The sequence below is a fragment of the Ailuropoda melanoleuca genome, chromosome 5, assembly GCF_002007445.2.
Source record: "Ailuropoda melanoleuca isolate Jingjing chromosome 5, ASM200744v2, whole genome shotgun sequence".
NCBI lineage: Eukaryota > Metazoa > Chordata > Mammalia > Carnivora > Ursidae > Ailuropoda > Ailuropoda melanoleuca.
Genome location: NC_048222.1, coordinates 114486030 through 114506356, shown reverse-complemented (window position 1 = coordinate 114506356; position 20327 = coordinate 114486030).

Sequence of the window (20327 nt, the reverse complement as noted above, 5' to 3'; positions counted from 1 at the left end):
TGGGCTGCAGGGCTGAGCATGGGCTTGGACGCGGAGTGCAGCAACTCAGTGGTCACGACCCTGTCTCTCGCCTTTTCACATTCCACTTCTAGAAAAGGAGAGGCATATGTGCATCCATTTTCTCACTCCCATTCATTCTCCAGCCTACCCTGGCTTCCTCCACAATTCTGAAATGTTTTTGATTGAGATGCCTAAAAGCTGCCTGCGGAACGTCTCCCTGCGTCGCACTGTAAAGGAGCCCCCTCCTCCATATTTCTCTGCTCCCACACCGATCAATTCTGCAACACTGCCTGGGGGGCCTATCATTCGATTCAGCGCTGACCCTACTAGATCACGTCGGATCCCACAGGAAGGTCATGGCAGATGCCAATTGCAAGTCTAGATTATCACCTGTGCCTTTGACCTCGCGACTATACATCGGAGGTTGCAACAATCACCCCTCCCACTGGGTTGATTTTCTAGAGCAGAACTCTAAGAACTCAGGGAAACTGTTTCTTTGCTAGCTTACCAGTGTATTATGAAAGGATAGAACTCAGGAACAGCCGGATGGGAGAGGTGCACAGGGCAAGGCATTTGGGAAGGAGCGAGGACCTTCCGCATGCCCTTCCAGGGAGCCACTGTCCCCACACCTTCATGTGTCCACCACACTAGGGGCTCTCTGAACCCTACCCTTTTAGGTTTTTATGAAGCTTCATTAGGTAGGGATGAGTGATTGATTCACTGGCCATTGGTGATTGATTCAAGCTCCAGTCTCTTTCCTCTCTGGAGGGGTGTGTGTGTGTGTGTGTGTGTGTGTGTGTGTGTGTGTGTGTATGTGTCTGAAAGTTCTAACCCTCCAATCACAGGGTTGGTTTTCCTGGCAACCAGCTCCCATCCTTATGGGCTTTCTAAAAGTCACGTCATTAACATAAACTCAGGTAAAGTTGAAAAAGGTTTGCTGTAAGTAATAAGACACTCTTTTCACCTTTATGGCTCTGGAGCTCTTTCAGGAACTGAGGCCAAAGGACCAAATATAGCAAAAGACGAACCCATTGCTCTTATTGTCTTGGAAATTCCAAGGGTTTTAGGAGCTCTGTTCCAGAAACTGGGATGAACACCAAATGTACATTTCTTATTATAAATCGCAATATCATATACACCTACACACACTTCGTTCATTCATTTAAGCGTGCATTCAACTGGGCATCACATGAAGCCGTACCCCACCTTGGCCTAACGGGGGCCGTGCAGACAAATGGATCTTCAGTTCCTGGATCATCTCCTTACTTGACCGGGTTGTGGGACCATACAGAAAATTTCTCTCCTCCCACATTTGAACTAGAAAAGTGCTACTCAGCTTTTACACACTGTGACCCACATGATGTCATTTCATCTTGGGGAGTAGGAACCTGATAAAGTCGCTTTATTAGAACAATGCCATGGCTGTTGCAATTCCTGCATTTGGGGGAAGGAGCAGAATTCCTCATAGGGATCGATGGTTCTTTTCTTTAGAAAACTACCTTGGGGGCGCCTGGGTGGCACAGCGGTTAAGCGTCTGCCTTTGGCTCAGGGCGTGATCCCAGCGTTATGGGATCGAGCCCCACATCAGGCTCCTCTGCTATGAGCCTGCTTCTTCCTCTCCCACTCCCCTGCTGTGTTCCCTCTCTCGCTGGCTGTCTCTATCTCTGTCAAATAAATAAATAAAATCTTTAAAAAAAAAAAAAAAAGAAAACTACCTTGAAGGGTGCCTGGGTGGCTCAGTCAGTTAAGCATCTGACCTTTGATTTCAGCTCAGGTCATGATCTCAGGGTCATGAGATCAAACCCTAAGCCCGGAGCCCTGCATCAGGCTCTGCACTCAGTGGGGAGTCTGCCTGACCTTCTCTCTCTTCCTCTCCCTCTGCCCCTCCCCTTGCTTGTGCTTTCTCTCTAAACAAACAAATAAATAAATAAATAAAATCTTTAAAAAAATTAAAAAAGAAAAGAAAAGAAGAATACCTTGAGGGCGCCTGGGTGGCTCAGTCAGTTGAGCGTCAGACTCTTAGTTTCGGTTCAGGTCATGATCTCAGGGTCCTGAGATCGAGCCCCGTGTTTGGCTCCTTGCTTAGTTTGAGGTATGCTTGAGATTCTCTCCTACCCCTTCCCCAATTGCACTCTCTCTCTCAAATAAGCAAATCTTAGGGAAAAAAAAAGAAAGAAAGAAAAATACCTTGAAAGGCCTTTTGGAAGAACATGGTTGGATCCCCATGTGGCAAGGGCTGTGGAAGAACTGCCCCACGGCCAAGTGTGTTCACTCACGGGAACATCAGAGCATTGCCCTGGAGGCTTGCACCAAAAAGGGCTTGGGGGGCCAGATAACTGGGAGAGGAAGAAAGATAGAGAAAAGTCTCTGTTAGAGAGATGTGACCAGAGCAAAACTGGCAGCATTGGAACCCAAGGGCAAAAATGGTCCTTGCTATCATGGAGTATTCAGTTTTAATAGTTTCTAGCCTTATGCCCTTCTGTGGTCTCCTCCTTTATCTGCAAATACAGGCACACCTTGGAGATGTCACAGGTTTGTTTCCAGACCACCCCCAAAAGCGAACACCACAGTAAAGCACATCAAATGGATATTTTGGTTTCCCAGTGCGTGTAAAAGTCATGTTCACGCTCTCCTGAAGAGTATTAAGTGCAATAGCATGATGTCTAGAAAGGGTATGTACCTTGTTGCTAAAAACGCCATCATCTGAGCTTTCAGTGAATCATAATCACTGATCACAGATCACCATAACAGATATAATAATTGTGAAAAAGTTTGAAATATTGTGAGAGTTACCCAAATGGGATGCAGAGACATGAAGTGAGCAAATGCTGGGGGAAAAATGGTGCTGGTGGACGTGCTCCAGATAAGGTTGCCACAGACCTTCCATTTGTAAAAACCGCGGTATGTGCAAAGCGCAATAAAGCCAAGCCCAGTGAAATGAGGTGTGCCTGTGTCTGGTAAATGTCCGTGCTACTTACTGTGCCTTCGGGACTTGGAAAATGGAGTGACCATGGCCACGGACAGAGAGTGTGAGGGAGTAGATAGAGAAGAGAGGAGAACAAGCTGGATCCCGATTCTCCGAGGCTCACGCAAGTGGTAAGAGACTCAGACCCTTTAGCACTCTCAGGCTGGGTACTGACCTTTCTGTACCCACGTAGACAATCCGTTCAGTGCTGTGGCCTCGCTGTTCCTTCCTCTCATTTCCTTGGCTCTCGTCCCCTGGCCTGTCTCAGCCACGCACTGCCACGTTCATGGACAGATCTTGTCCATAGTAACCGTGCATCTCTTCTGAGGTTTTGGCGTCAAGCCTCCTAATTGCCGATTACCCTTACATATCCTTTCTGCTCACTTCCTGCAGTACCTTTGCTCTAAAAACAATCCAACACGCATGGGTTTTCATTTTTAACCCACTGACTTTGCTGTCCTTGCATTGCTGTTCACCCTTTCACGACCTCACTCATCTCCTAACCCAGCCGAGGGTCCTGGGGCCATCCTTTAAAATCACCATCAGCTCCTTCTCCTCCCATCGGATTTTCCTGGCAAAAGTCTAGTCCTCGTTAGCTCCAACTCTCTGCATCCTCTGTGCCCGCACGCAAAGCAGAGCTGACCGCTACTGGGAAAAGTCACACGTGGTCCTGGTTGTTCTCACTTTAAGTTCAGGAACTCGAACTTCAAGTGGGCAGTATCGGACTGGGTCCAATCAGGCAAGCAGAAACTACTCTGAGTGTCTACAACAGCGGGAACCCAATACAGGGAACTGGTCCCCTGAGGGATGGATGGACTGAGAAGTCAAACACCTGGGCAGGCACCCTGTGGATTAGCAACAAACAGCATGAAGCTTTACCATGTTTAGGTTGGAGACAGAGGTGAAGACGGCATCAGCAGAGCCCAGGCCCAAAGTCACCAGGTGATGGGTGACACAATGGTGAGTGTGCTGGGAGGGAGCTGGAGATAGAGAAGAGATGCAGACAGGGACAGGTCGGATGTGCAGATGGAACAAGATGGAGAAACTTCTTGGCTTTGTCTTCCTCTGCCCTCTCAGCTCTCGCTAGTGTTCCCACGGGCCAGCTGACGGAGGCGCCCGGGAGACACGGAGCAGGGCAGGGAGAGGGTGAGGACAGAGGTGGGGAAACAGGGGAGTGGCACAGTCCCTCCCTTTCGTTCTTCTGGCTCTTCCTGTCCTTTCAATCTGTGTCGGTCCGAATTCAACCTGAGACGTGGAAGCACACTCGCGCTCAGAAAACACACGTATGCTTCCGGTTTTGTTTGGGCTGCCGCAATAGGGTATCGGAGCCTGGGTAGCTTGTAAACAACAGACGTTTATTTCTCATGGTCCTTTAGCTGGGAAAGCCAAAATCAAGGTGTCAGCAGATTTGGTGTTTGGCGAGGCCTAGCTCCTGGTTCAGAGATGACCCTCTTTTCACTATGTCCTCACATGGTGGAAAGATTGAGGGAGCTCCCTGGGGTCTCTCTTGCAAGGGTACTAGTCCCATTCATGAGGCTTTACCCTCGTGCCCTAATCACCTCCCCAAAGCCCCATCTTCTAATACTGATACATTAGAGGTTAAGATTTCAACATACGAATTTTAGAGAGACACAGAAATTATATATGCATATATATATATATATATAGGGATTTTATAGGAACTTGACCTTGTGCAGTGTGGGACCTGGTTATCCCGTCTCTAGGTGGTTGTTGTGTCTGTTGCCAGCCCCTGATATCAGTAGGGCGGGCAGGTGGGAAGGGAAGATGCGAGGGGAGGAAGCAAGGACATACTAGACCCTCCCGGGATGGGCTGAACCCATGCCGATGGACAGAAAGTCATGTCAGCCTCTCCTCTCCCCCAACCTCCAACCTGCTTGATGGGAACGATTGATGGTAAAATCTCGTGTCCTTCATCCCAGAATGAAACATAGACCTGGCCCCGAGTCAAAGCGGCTGAGGAGGGAGATTCATCAGAGGTAAAGGTGTCGTGGGCCGGCTGTGCCCCACGCCAGCAGGGAGAGCCAGCACACGAGGGCCGTGTGCACAAGAGGTGACAGCCCCTCGTGTTCTGTGCTGACCTTCTAGCACAAAAAGAAGAAAATGGCTGCTTCACTTCAGCCTTCTGAATCTCACACAAAATGTCCTTGCGGCCCAGATGAACCCAGAACTTCTCAGAAAGGGGACCTATTTCTAGCTTAACTAAACGGACACTACACAAACGCACCAAATGCTCGTCAGGATGGAGTCTGTATTTTTCTTTTAATGATCCCTAGATTGAATTCCACATTAAGAAAGTAGCAAAATATTGCTTTCATCTATCACACGATAACTGTCTCTCATAAAACCAAAAACACACTCCTTCCCCAGAAGATGACCCAGTCCCCTTTTCCCTCTTTGTGTGATAATTATTTGTCATCTCACAGAGTTACACTGTCTCTGTGAGATAGAAAGGTAAACATTATGAATGCATTTATGTTAGATGGTAGGTGAATGGAAGATGGGAAAAGACTAGTTACTCTAGACACAACCTCCCAACAAAATGAGAGGATTGCTCCTAACTAGCACCATTCTTGTTTCTACAGCAGGCCGTATGGTCTTAGCTGGTATTTATAACTCCCTTCCTCCTTTACTTCCTTCATATTTCCTTTGCCCACAGCAAATTTGACTTGATGTGATTCCTTGTCTTCATTCCTGGGAGGTCTGGACCATTGGCAGTCCTGATAATGTAGTTTTCCGTGGTTTTCGGTGCAAGGCCTGAGAGTACTAAGAGACACTGAGGGAAGCCCCTGCATTCCAGACATACTCCTTGGGAGGAACCCAAATTCCCCTCAAAAATCAAGACTGATCACCTCAGCCAGTACACAGCCCCCTTCTTTGTCTGTTGGTTCCCTGGCATGAGGAACCCAAGGTGGCTGGATGGCACATTTAACGAAACTATGGCTGTGTCCCTTAGTGGCAGCATTCCTTCTTTGGGAACTAAAATGTCTAGGCCAACAGAGCTCAAAGTTGTAGGGATGGGAAGCAGAGCTTTCCTAGAGAATGCCTCCTTTCCCCAAGTAATTCACCCGTCCCCTGGTCGGTTGATGACCAAAGGCACTTACATAATGGAAGAGGCACACTTTGTTCTCATTAAAATAGACACTTACTCTGGATACCGGTTCCCCTTTCCTGTCTGCCACGTGTCTGACGAAATGGCGACCATGACTGCGAGGTTGGAAGCCTCACTGCGCATGGACTCAGCTATGTGCCTGCCCCCCAGACTTGATGTGGCTGTGACAGAACACCCCAACACAGAAATCTTGTCTTGAAGATACCAAGTTGCCCTTGCAAGGGCCGAAGAGGGAGTGGGCTGAGAATGGCTTAGGTGGTTAACTAGTGCTGGTTTGCCCTCTGAGGGGATGGCAGGGCAGTGTGGGGAAAAGCAGGGGCTGGAGACTCGTAGCCGCCCAAATGAGCACCTGATCCCTTCCCAGGTCAGGGGAACCCAGACCTCCCAGCCCTGGCCCTACTGGCCACTGTCACACAGGACAGTGCCCTCTTTATTCTCTAGTTAAGCATTTCCCTCTCTCCCCTCCATAGTTTTCCCTCTGGGAAGGGACAACTTCTTTGGGATTCCTTAATTCTCTATGACCTTCTTCTAAACGAGGCACCATGGAGCCTGGCCTGGGGCACTCCCAGGTTGAACAGACCCTCTGGCCTGAACTTTCAACCTGGGGACAATTCTGCCACCCCTACAGCCCACCAAGGTATGTCAAGGAGATCCGGGTAGCCATCCACAAACCATCTTCCGGGTAGAAAGCCCAGCGAACGAGGGAGTTCTGTGACCTCTAGGAGTACTCGGCATTGGAGGGCATTCAAAAGAGAGACATGAAGGGAAACAGGGCTTTTCATGGACAAGCAGACAGCTGGTGGTGTTCTAATTAGTTCATCAGTTAGAGACACCAAACCAGATCCATCAGCTATGACGTGAGTGCCTGGGACAGATCATTTTGCAATTACTTGGATTGCTTTAGCCATATTTATCCTTAACATCACACAACCAATGACGTTCTTGAAGGGAACTTCCTGAGCACATTGTGACCTATGACGCTTTCCTGTGCCCTCTTGGGCCCAAAATTAAGCAAAAACTTTTGTTTACTCAGGATTTTAAAAAATAAGTGATTGGGTCCTGTTATGGACTGAATTGAGTGCCCCCTCCCCCATTCATATATTCAATATATATTCATATATTGAAGCCCTAATCCCCAGTACCTTAGAATGTGACTATATTTGGAGATAGGGCCTTCCACGAGGTGACTAAGTTAAAACGAGGCCGCTAAGGAGAGTCCTAATTCAGTCTGACTGGTGTCCTTATAAGAAGAGGAGATTTGGACACACACAGAGACACCAAGGGCGCACATACAGAGGACACAGCGAGAAGGCCGCCAACTGCAAGCCAAGGAGAGAGACCTCAGAAAACCTGCCAACAACTTGATCTTGGACTTCCAGCCTCTAGAACTGTGAGAAAATAGATTCCTGTTGTTTAAGACACCCAGTCTGTGGTACTGCGTTATGGCAGCTGGACCAGACTCAGGTCCCTCAGACCAGTGTGTGTGTGTGTGTGTGTGTGTGTGTGTGTGTGTGTGGTGGGTAGATGGCAGGGAGGGGACATGTTTGGGAAACGGCCCACCAGGTGCTATGGGGAAGGATTGCAGGCCCTGATTCCAGCCCCCAGCTTTGCAGCTGCCCTCTCTCTTCAGGACGAACTATTCCCTGATGTGGGTGGGACTAGTGCCCCTGTGTCAGGGATGCAGAGAAAATAGAATCAGAGATGTGGGTTAGCAGTAGGATGGGAAGGAAGAAAGAAGCAAATTCATTTATAGTCTGCGGAGAGCCAACCAAGGATCCCGGTGGGAGACAGGGCCAGGCAGAAGGCTTCACTTTCCTAAATAGAACTCTGTTTTGACATTCTCCTTGCAGCTGTTCTCCCCCACGCTTGTCTGTCTCTCCAAAACCACTAATAAAACCCAGCGGATTTTAGCCTCTCACTGCGCCCTCTGGTGGCGCTCAGGGAGAGGTACAGTGGTTCTTGCTCACGCAGCCCCGTCTCCCCAAAACTTCGAGAACCGCCTTCTGTTCTGTAAGAGGGACGGAGGGGTAGATACAAAGACCTTTGGGAGGAAGGTGATAGTGAAAAGAGCACTGGGTGGGAGTCAAAAGTGGACTCTGGCTCTGCATCTGATTAACTGCGTAATCTTGGGCGAGTTAATTCATTTCTTGGTGCCCGAGCTTCTTCATGTGAAAAAAAAAATATGGGTCACTAATACCAACAGGATTTTGTGAGGATTCATGGAAATAAAAGCCCCAGGAACAGTATAGGAATGTGGTGCCTCAGTAAATGCCTCATCCCTCCTTCCCTTCTTCATCCTTGTACTCCTCCCTCCCCCACTCCCCACCACAACTTACATGATTTTGTAAATAATCAAATGTTATTATTGATTGATTTTAGCGGTGAGGTGGGGCTAGGGGGCCTGGAAAAACCTGAATCTGCATGTTGGGAGAACAGGAGTGAGTGGGTCATGGGAATCCTGGCTGAGATTGGGGGAACCCCAGGCACTGCCCTTGAAGGAATCAGAGCCAGTGTCTCAGGCCTGACCTTGACTTCTCATTTTAGAAGAGGACCCTGCCTACTTTTGGTCAGGAACAGGAGGTGGGGGGCATGGATAACTTTTTTACATTCTTACTTTTTGAGATCTCTTCCAGGCCTGGGAATATGATGAGTCCACGAACTAAAGCAACGTTGATTAAGAACATGAGTCAAAGGCCCCAATTATCTAAATAATGCAAAACAGACCAACATTACGCACATGCAGAACGTTTTCAGTTTGGGTTAAAGGGAGAGGGAGGAGATAGAGGAGAGTTGCATGTTGAGAAGGGATTCCAACATATTTGAAAATAACTAAAACATTTTCCCTACACGTTAAAAAACAATCTGATGGTATCTCTGCTGTATCTCACTGGGGTCGAGGGCAGCTCCTGCAGTCACCATGTACTCTCCTGGGGGCTACCTTTGTCTTCTCTAACATGCTCTTCTTGGAATACATGATTTAGCTGGGCAAGGGTCCCACCCTAAGACCTGGAAAATATTCATGACAGAGGAAAGAAGAATCTGGGACAGACTTTAAACCCTCCTGGGAACTTACAGTCTTTTTTTTTTTTTTTAAAGATTTTATTTATTTATTTGACAGAGAGAGAGACAGCCAGAGAGGGAACACAAGCAGGGGGAGTGGGAGAGGAAGAAGCAGGCTTCCTGCAGAGGAGCCTGATGCAGGGCTCGATCCCAGAACGCCCGGATCACGCCCCGAGCTGAAGGCAGACACTTAATGACTGAGCCACCAGGTGCCCCTGTAGTCTTAAGATCAACATCTTGACCGTCTCTGGTGACCTGGGCTCCCTCTTTTTGCCCTACATTGTGGACCCACAGACACTTCAAACCGAGCCCCCTCCTTTATCTAATTCCTATCTCAGTAACTCTACCTGGTTGTTCAAGGTCAGAAGCCAGAAACGTGGGAATCCTCAAGTCCTGCTTTCCCTCTGCCTTACCCCTTTTTCAGACATTTCTAGCATGCCGCGCCTGGTGTTCTTGACCCCCTGTCTCTCCTGCGTCCTCCGCCTCGGTTCCACTGTGACGGACTGACTCCCGTGGGGTACCTGTAATCTCCCACCTGAGAACCACCAGCCATCCTCCTGGCGTCCCAGGCTCCTGTTGGAAGTGCCACACTGCGGGAGGCGGGTGGTGTCAGAGGGGCATAAGGCTGCCTCCTGGAAGGTGGAGCTCAACTTGCAACGAGCTTGTTCAGCGACTGCTCAGGGGCAGTAAATTGCTTCTAAGTTTGGGGGCTTCAAACAGCCACTGAAGTAGGCTCACCAGTTACGTGGGTCAGTAGGCCACCGCAGGACTGGCTCGTTTGGGTCCCTGCATGTCTGGGACAGCAGTGGGGAGCTGGCCTGGGCTGGCAGCGCCTCTGTGGTCCTGCAGTAGAGTCCCCGGCGGGAGTCTGCACACGCAGGTCCGGCAGTGCGCTGGCTGTCGCCTGGGCCTGGAGTCGAAGCAGCCAAGCACAGCTTCACACAGGGCTCTTTCTCCACGTCCTGGGCTTCCTCCCAGCGTGGTGGCCGGGGTAGCTGCCTTTGGACGTGGCCTGGAGGGCCCTGAGCCCAGGCGCTTGGTGAGTAAGGCGGCAGCCGCAGGCCTTTGACCACGTGGCCTTGGAAGTCGTAGAACATCACTTCTGGGGCCCGCTCCTGGCTACGAGCGCGTCCCCAGGCCAGTCCAGACTCACAGCAGAGGATGTAGCCCCCGCTTGGTGATGAAAGAAATACCAAGGAATTTGGAGATAAGTATTAAAACTGCCACAGGGTCAACTCTGACCAGTGGGAGACAGGAGATACAAGATACATCTTCCTTTCCTCCCTCAGAGGACTGTCCTGAGACACAGTGTCTCCCGCAGCCCATCCACGGAGATCCCGGGCGGCTGGCTGGGGGGCCTGCTCCGTGGCGAGCTGGGGAGCCTTGGCCCAGGTGGAAACACACTGCTTGCCAGCCTGCTGCCCTTTGCCTTCGCTCTCGCAGCCCTGCTGTTGTACCTTCGGCCTTGAAGTCTCGCCTCTGGCTCTGTCTCTAGAGACACGGGCTACGCGACCATCCACAGTCTCTCACCAAATCTGATCTGTGCTTTTAAGTATCTTTCTTATCCATTCACTTTTCTCCACCCACGCCGACATTCTCCACCCTCCCTGCCCTCTTCTCTTGCTTAGACCACGGTATGCCTTCCTAATAGATCCCTTTCCATCCACGCTCATTGACTCTCTGTCAGTCCACACCGAAGTCAGAGCAATCTTTCTGGAACAAATCTCGTTACAGCATTGGCCGCTTAGAACCTCATCCTCATTATGCAACAGGGCATCTCAGCCTCAGCATTGCTGACGTTTCGAGTGGGATCATTCTTGGTGGCGGGGGCCTGTCCCGTGCGATGCAGGGCGTTCAGCTGCATCCCTGACCTCTCCTCTCTAGTTACCAGTAGCACCTCGCTCCCCGGTTGTAACAAGTAAAAATGTCTTCGGACGCTGTCAAACGTCCCCAGGGGTGGGGGGCTGGGGCACAAAATTGTCTTAGTTGAGAACCTCTGGTCTAAAGTAAGCATCCTTAACAGGGCCCTGTGCTGGCTGGCCCCCGGCTCACCGGATCCTACCGTCTCCCCCATCTCCATGCAACCGTCACCCTGCACTTCTCTCAGCATCCTCTGACCAGGCCACGGCCTCTTCCTCTTCAGGCCCTTTCACTGTGGCTCCTCAGCCTGGGGCATCCCCTTTGCTCCGATCTCTCCAGTCCAGCACACACACCTGCCACCCAGTCACCTAGCCAACATGGTATTATCAGTCCTCAGCTAAAAGGTCACTTTTGGCAAGGCTCTTCTGCCCCCCAGGCTAGGTCACTCCCGAATGGCATCTGGGACTTCTCCTAGTACTTGTCACAATGATCGAGAATTAATTAGCTTTGATGCTTGTCCCCACTCCTCTGTTAGCTGCATGACAGCAGGGCGGCTGTTCTGTCTCTTAGCACCGAGCTTGGCAGGGGAGAGGTGCTCAATTTGATATTGAATGAATGAATGAATGACTACTCCTTACATGTATTCTTGGTAATATCTTCAGATTCCTTCCTTTCCTTGCTTTCGATTTTTCTCTGCCACTGCAAAGCCGGGCTCTCACTCCGGATGTGGGTGAAGGCCCCATTCTCTGATGTTTTACCAACCAGACTGTCTATCTGGTCCTGAGAATCTCTCCAGAGTCTGCCCAGCGTTCTGACCTACTCCTTTACAGCGAATTTATGCAAGTATTATGTGGAGTACTCCAGAATCTTACCGAACCACTCTAGAGGCCAGAGGCACATTGAAGGATCAAATCAAAGTCCAAGATGTTGTATTTGATTCTATGGATCTCCCCCTGGGCTGTTGCAGCCACCAAATGCGGTTTCCTTTGTCTTTTCTCACCTCTCACTCCTGACTACCTCCTATAGTCTCCAACAGGGATGCCAAATGTGAAGGGTCCTGTTTTGGATCCTAAGTCTTCAGGTGCACAAACTGTATTTCGATTGTGTTCAGTGTTGAACGGGTCAGGGTGAAGTCCTGGTATTTTTACATTTAAGCACTTGTGGGGTTTTGCCTGTTGGAAGCTCCTGAGTGCCGTAGGGCTCTTGCTGGAAATGGTCAGTATGTTCATCTCTGGGAATCTGAAAAATATTTTTTAGGGCATTGTTTAGAAATGACTCTGGCAAATGGTTTTTGTTAACTAACTTTTCTAGTTTGCTGATGTGCGTTCTTAGGAACCTCTGGAAAGCCTGCGGAGGAAACTGTAAGGAGCGCCCGCCTGGTCCTGAAGCTCCAGGTGTTGAATCCCAGGAGTTATGGTAACCCTGGGATTTACTCCCCCTAGTGGTTTGACAAAATATAACTTCTCTGGATGAAAAGGACAACGTCGAAGCCACAGCTCCCCCAGCTCTGAATGTGTGGCTGTTCAGAATCAAATTAGGCATGAACTGAGATGACAAGTCCATGAATCCTTTGAGAAGAGAGTGGGAAATGGGCTCGCGGAGGCAGGAGGAGGGGGGTGCGTCAAAGCACAGATGAAGCTGTTTTTTCTGAAATTCTGGTCCCAGAGAGGTTTGCCTGGGACCTGCCAGAGACTGAAATTCTGAGGATGCTTTGCGGAAAACATATCAGAAACAAAGGCTAGAGCCAAACACAATCTAAGGGAAAGCGGGAGGGAGAAACAAAAAGAAAGAAAAGAAAGAAAGGAAAAAAGAAAACGTTCTTTCAACCGATCTTTGAAATTCTTTACCCTCTTGCTAAGGAAGTGCAAGAAAACAGTAGCAGGCCTTCATGCCTCATGGTGTTACCCTAGGTTTCCCTGTTTGGGGCTAGTGGACTGTTTTGTTTTGTTCTGTTTCTTTTTCTGCAGGCCCTGCCTTGGCCTCGGGTCTGCTCAGATCCCGGTTTCCGTGAGTCAGGTGGTAACAGGCTGCAGTGTGTGGCGATCACTGCTGTTCGGTGAGTCAGCCCAGGCGGGCTTAGAGCCACATTTCAAAGTGAGTCAGAGCTGCTTTTAACTGTTCTTAATCGGAGACCTTTTGTGTTTTCTCATCAAGAGGGGGATAGCTGCCCTTTCCCTTTGCCTTAACAAGCCCCAGAGAGACAGCCGGGGAACCCACAGCACCCGCTTTTTTTAAGTGGTCCAATCACTCAACACCACCATCCACGAGCTAGATTTCTTTCCTGTCAGCATAGGATGCCTAACGAAGGAAGCAGCACGCCAGAGACAGAGAAACATTGGAACCTTACGGCCAAGCTATGTTTGGGGTTCAGAGGATGTAAGCTCTCTTCCTTTGGTGCAGAGAAATCTCAGTAAGTTCTCCGAGGCAGTAGTTGGTCTCGCTGGTGTCATAAAATCCACATGATTTCTCAGTTAAACTGATATTTATTTAAGAAGTGCCCTTGGTGATTCTAATGTGAGAACCTCCGGGCTAGATGCACATCAAAGCCAGTTAGCGGGCAAGTGCTGGTAGCCCCAACATGGAATTAGCTGACACATGGGCCCCAGCCAGACTTCTCTCTGCTGGTAGCTCAGGGCACCCCATCTCCCCCAGTCAGCCTCGATTTCCCTCCTCTGTCTTCTCCTCCTGCCTCCCTCCAGGCACCCCAGGACTGCCTCCTGTGGAAATCCCCTTCTGGCCTCCAGCATCCCCCCTGGGCTGCACCCTGCCCCCTCCCCCACTACCAGCCCCCTCCAGCCCCACCTCCTCCTTCCTGCCGCCACAGAAACTTCCATACCCCTTCCTGCGCTCCACTGAGACACACTTTGGCTTACACCAGCTAGTTCATTCTCCCCGACCGCCCCCAAGAGGGTGTGTGATCTTTCCTCTGTGGGGAGCAGTGAGATGGAGCCACTGGGTGAGCTCCCAAAGACCCTTGAATCTGGCTCCTTATATGTAAAATGAGAATAATGTACAGCCTCAGAAGAGTGATGTTATGTGAGGCCACGTATGCTTAACCAACATGAAATAGATCCTTAATAATGGATCCTGGGTGAAGCCTAGAAATCTACATGTTTGTATCACCTCAGGTGGTAGGTGTTGGTAGTGGGTGGTGAGGACCACACTAAGAAATACTGCTCACGATGGCGTTCTCCACTTCAGCTGAGTGCTAGAATCATCTGGGGAGCTTTCGAAAAGTTGAGGTGCCTAGGCTGAACCTGAGACCGATGAAATCTCTATTGCCGTGAGCGGAGAGAAAAGCATTGGTATTTTTAATGACCACTACGTGATTCCAACGTGCAACCAAGGCTAAGAACAAGGTTTTGGGATCAGTAGGACTGGATTCTACTGACCTTGAACAGATCAGGAACCTCTGAACCTCAGTTTCTCCCATCGGAAAAATGGGAATAAAATATGTAGTTCATTGTTTGCTTATGCAGATTAATTGAGGCAATTCTGCACAGGACCTGGCACAATGCTTAGATTGGAATTCCCTTCTGTTGAGTGGAATTGGGAGCTGGGGGGTCGTGATGGACATCAGAGGCCCCTGGGCAGACTTAGGCCCTCTCAGCAGCCGGGGCCCAGCCAGAGTGCCTTGGCCCTCTGGGCTCGGGGCTTATCTGCCTCTTGCAAATTTATGAATCCAGCTCTGGCACGGCCCACAGGGAGCCTGGCTTCTCCCCGCGGGGCAGGGCAGGGAGTTCATGCCAGCGACCCCTGTTTTAACATACTTAATTCCATGCAGTAGTCAGTTAAAAACATTAGTAATGATTAAATGAAAGAATCAATTCAATAGCGTTAGTTCCTTTTGTTGTTGTTCAATCACCAATATGCAATATGGTCTCTCCCTTATGGGTTAAAATTTTATTTAACGTGTGGCAACTTGGAAATATGGCCACCATCATATTATTTCCCTGAGAATATGTGTTCTGAGGAGTAAACATTTCGCTTACACATCCCCTCTTGGGATGTGAGGGTAGCACATGTGAGTGTGTATGGGTGTGTATGTGTGCGTGGGTGTTTTTAGTGTGTGTGAGTATATACGAGTGTGGCTGTGAGTGTGCATGGGTGTGTATGAGTGTGTGCATGCGGGTTTTGAATGTGTGCATGGGTGTGTTTAATGTGTGTGAACAGATACAAGTGTGGGTGTGTGGATGGGCGTGCAGCGTGTGTGTGTGTGAGTGCGTGTGTGAGTGTGTGTGTGAGTGTGAGTGCGTGTGTGAGTGTGTGTGAGTGCGTGTGTGAGTGCGTGTGTGTGTGTGGGTGGAGGGTGTGCTGCGAGTTGTCAAGAATGAGGATTTCTCCTTCTGCTCACCAGTCTCCAGATTCTGCTTTACTTTATCCTCCCCTAAGCCTTGTGTAAACTTAAGACAACTCGGGCTGAGACCTTCTATTACTGTCAAAAGCCATTTTGAAGTAATTCAAGCACTCTGTTTCCATTCTTCTGGGAAATCCTTGCAGTCTTGGAAATCATAACAGCATCCTACGATCATCTGTTGCCTTGTAAAATGGCCTTCTCAACAAATAGATCTTGTCTCTTCTGCGCCCCCCCAGGACGGGAGGGTGTGGGGGGAGGGGCAGACAGCTGCGCGCGGCCTGCCACACACCGGCTTCTGTGCCGTTCTACTCTTTTTACTGTACTACACAGGCGACTGCTCTTTCTTTCCCTTTCTTTTCCGCTCTTCTTTTGTCCCTGTCTTTGAGCCTTGGCGGGGCAGTGCTGGTATTGGGGGACAGGCAGTTTGTGTCTGAAGCTAGGTGGAACCCCATTGTAATCCTCCCTGTGCCCCATCTGTCCCAGGGCAAAGGTCTCCTCCATGGGGAAGATGCCTTGGCCTTCTTAAGCTTTGTCTACACCCGGGACCGCAGGGCCAAGTGCTCCAGTTTCTAAAAGGGGCGGACGTATTCTGAGAGATTGCTGCGGTTCTCTACGTTTTTGCACCACGTAGGTTGGGGCATGGTTTCGAATTTGGTTTCTCTGAGTTTTGCTGAAACACGTGCGATGTTGCTACAGGATTCTTTAACTGGTCCAGCCTTCCGGTAAGAGAATGCAATAAACTCTAGGCACATGGAGAACCTTACATGGTCTAGTTCTAAGTGAAGGGTATCATGGTTGTTGAGATCACGATGGCTGTGATTATTTCCGGGCATCCTGGGCCAGGGTGTGCATTTCCGTCTCTCTCTGCCACGAGGGCCGTTGGCAGCAGAGGCAGCCCTCTAAGGAGCCGTCAGAAACCAGATGACCAGCTACCGATTTTTGAGGGCTAGGGGTAGAGCAGAGAGGGCAAGGCCAGGGAATAATTTGGGGGGATGCAATCGGTCTGAGAGGGAACATGTCTAGAGTTAAATATATCATTTCTGTTCAACTATTAGCACAATTATACAGAAATAGTTGCATGTACAGTTTGCATTTCATGAAAACAGCTCTTTTACATGGGTCGGAGTGGTTTTTAGGTTGCCAAACCTTGGCCTCCCTGTTTTGCCTTCCCCAGAATATCATTTTAGTAACAAACACTGATTAATAAGGTAAATTTGTAGAAACCCTTATAGATTCTTTTGAGCTTATACAGGTAGTGTATTTTAAAAACCACTTTATTATAATTACCAATATGCTGCTTCTCCTTTTGTTTTTCTTTTCTTACAAAAATATAAGGAATGGGACACTTACCGGAAGGATCTATGTGTCCTGCATGCGGGGACAATGCTTTTCATCTTCAATCCACCCGGGGAAAATGTACAGAGAAACTCACATTTTTGCTAGTTTTTGTTCATGCTATGGTAGTATTTCAACCATACGATCATCTGGAAGTTTTATCACCACACAAGGTGCTGAACATATCATTATTCAAAGCTCCATGTTTTATACCTTCCTAGAAGCAGAAACTCTACCAACTTTTACTACCCTCAAAGCAGATTATCCATGAATGCATGGGGTTTCAAAGCACTTGAGCACTTTCCCCCCCATCATATCAATATCTCTTACGATCTGGATTTGGGGACTGGCTGGGATTGGCTTGGAAAAATGAGTAGGGAATCTCAAGATTTGTCTGGAAAGTGGGAAGAAGGCAAATCAGTGGGAGCTAAGAAGGTCACTCTGGAATTGTTTTTTTTTCTTCCCCAAACTAGTTCCATAGTATGGACGTACCCGAGTTTCTCAAAACAGGAGCTATAAACTCCTAGAGGTTGTGGCCAGGGGCCAGGGGCCCCATTCCCGGCTTCCCTCTTCCTTCTGTTGTTTCTTTTTCTTGGAGCAGTCCTCTCCCTCTGAGAGCCTCTGCGTGCCCACGGGCCCAGCCCAGACCTCTTCTTTGAGGCCTGTCATTTGACGAGGTTATTTTAGTACGTGGTGATGTGAGTTCAGGGCAGCTGGCTTGCAGTTTAGAATCCCTGCCGTGTACTGAAGGCCAAAACCATTAAATCAAATACACAAGAAAGTTTCGGTGCTGTCCTCAACTTCTAGGATCTGCCTTCTTACATAATTGTCCTCTTTAGTGATTTCAAAACAAAAGAGAGCAGAGGGAACCTGAAGGGACCAACAGGGCATTGTGAGCAGACCTGGTTTGCAACTCTTTGTAAATTAATTTTAGCATTCCTTATTCCCTACGGTTAAAAGCAAGATGACCAGCCCCAAATAGAGTCACTTAGGCTAAGCCCCACATCAATAAACTGAGACTTAATGACTGTTTCAGCTCTCTGCGAAATGGAATCTTAAACCAGTCCATCAGGAATCACCTGATCAGCATTAGTTAAGTAATCTGCCTGACAAACCCCTGCCAGGCCCTAAAGGAAAGTAACCTTGCAATAAGCAATTTACTTTTTGTCTGGTCTAACTTCCGTGTTCCACCCCCTTCTGCCTAGAATAGTCTTTCATTTTGTACAGCTACTCGGAGCTCCTTCCTGTCTGCTGGATGCATGAGTAGTTAAATAAAGCCAGTAAGGTCTTCAACATGTTCTCAGCTGAGTTTTGTTTTTAACACCATGTATGTGTGGTTTTTTAAAAACTCTCCTTTGAAGTAGTTAAAAGGTCATCTTGGTTCCCTCATTAATGAATTCGATGAAACCTTTGATGTGTTTTCATTTTATATTTGTATGGGAGGCATGATTTTTACCTTTTAAAATATATCTTTTAACATTAGGTACATCATATGCTGAGTACTTTTCTAGATGCTGATGGGCAGCAAGAACTTTCTGTCCCCTCAAGGGTCTTCCTAGCTGGACTAAGAATCAGATTGACTTGAGGTAGGCTAACAGGAGAAAATCAAATTTAATGGTGCACATACGAGGAATCCACACAGACATGGACATTCCAAAGACAGGCAAAATGACATATACATGTTATTCTGAACTAAGAAGAGGGTAGAGGTCTGGAACTTCAAAGGGAAGGAATGCAATCCTTAGGAGGGTGAGGAAAGCGTTTGCTGGGCCATACTGAAACAATGGGGCATAGAGGACTCCGACCCAACAGACCTTGTTGGGTTCCTTCCTGTCTCCCACACCTGGTTCCTATCATCCTGTGGTTATCTACGGTGATAGCTCGCTTCCGGAAGCGGGTTCTCTATCTCAATTCTTCTTAGGCAGTTGAGAGGGGGAGGTAAAGAGCTTTTCCTGAATCTACTGGCTTTGACAGCTTTTTAACTCAAAATAATCTTCACGCCGGCGGGATTTTGGAATATTGGTGAGGTTTGCTGGGGTGAGGTCTGGAGTCGAGGACCAAGAAGGAATTCTTGCGATGTCTTCGGTGCAAATAGGTGGTGTATTAAAAAACCCTGTGCCCCAGGGTTGTGAAGGGTGGCTGATTACATCTTGTGGGGTTGGGGGAGGTAAGGAAAAGGGAGGCTTCGAAAGGGTTGTTGTATGTTAAACTAGAATCACAGGATACTGGAGGCCTCGCCATTGTCAGGTTAAGGCTGTCTTTCCCTCTAGCAAGGCATTCCCATGAAGATAGTTGGGAGCTTTCTGGAAGAACATCACACTCTGCCCACTGCAAGTATGTCAATGGGCTGCAGGTTATAAGGACATTTAATTGTGTCCACATTCCTTTCTGGAAGCTAGGTTATTCATAAAAATGCTTTGTTCTTGTAAATGGCTAGGACATTTGTAAACTGAGGGAGACTCCGGTCTTGCAGGATTGTGCTCTGTAAATTAACTGTTTTTCCTTCCCTTAGCTTGAGGGCAGCCAGGAGTGCCTGAATGTCACATATATCCCATCTGGGGGAGGGATTGTGAGGTGTCAAGCTTCTGCTTTGTCCTCAGCTTGCCTTCTGTTCCCGCATCAGCGCCAAAGTGGCGCATCTTGGGGTGGCCTGCCCTTGGTCCCTTACACGAAGCCCCTTCGTGGGTTTATTTAACAAACCTGGAACACAGTTTTGGATGCTACGTGCTGTTTTAAGTGCTTGGTAAATGTTAACTAACTCAATCTTCATAACAGCCCTATGAGCCCGTCCGGGAGGCTCAGTGTCCCGGGCAAGCTTGTGACATCACTAAGTGCCGGCGGCGCGGAGGGAGCCCAAGTGCAGACCTGGGAGAGGCCAAAGCACATCGCCTTCTCCTGGCCCTGGGGCTCCCTCTAAGGGAGCTGGGGGTGAGATGAGAAAGGGGCCCCAACTTTGTTTTGTAGGAAGCTGCATCTTTAAGGAGCAAAAGGGTTGTGTTGACAGAGGGGAGGGGCTGGATAAATGGGTTCTGTAGAGAAGCCCCCAGCCAGGGAGGGACCCGCGCTGGGCCCGGTGGTGTGGGGCATTGCTCTGACGGGCATGAGGACCACTGTGCTATGTCTGATAAAAGTCAACGTAGGAGCGTCTGGGTGGCTCAGTCGGTGAAGGGTCTGCCTTCGGCTCGGGTCATGATCCCAGGGTCTTGGCCTTGAGCCCCATGTCCGGCTCCCTGCTAAGTTTGGAGTCTGCTTCTCCTTCCCTCTCTGTCCCTCCCACCCCTTGCTCATGCCTATGCGTGTGCACTCTGTCTCTCTCGCTGAAAGAAAGAAACAAAGAAACAAAGAATGAAAGAAAGATCTTAAAACAAAAAGTCAACTTAAACTATTGCTCCACTTCTTCCCCGGAGGGCCCTCTTCCTCTCAGAACATATACTTTAGTTTATTATTTCTTTAAATGTATGGTCACCATGCCCATGGGAGAGTCAAGGTGACAGTGGGAGGCAGCAGGATACGGGGGCTCAGCATGGCCTTGCAGTTGGGGAAGGGACTCAAGGGTCCAGGGGTTGGCAGAGGGGGCGGGGAAGCTGTTTCCGAATCTGCTGAGCAGGTCTTCCTGCAGG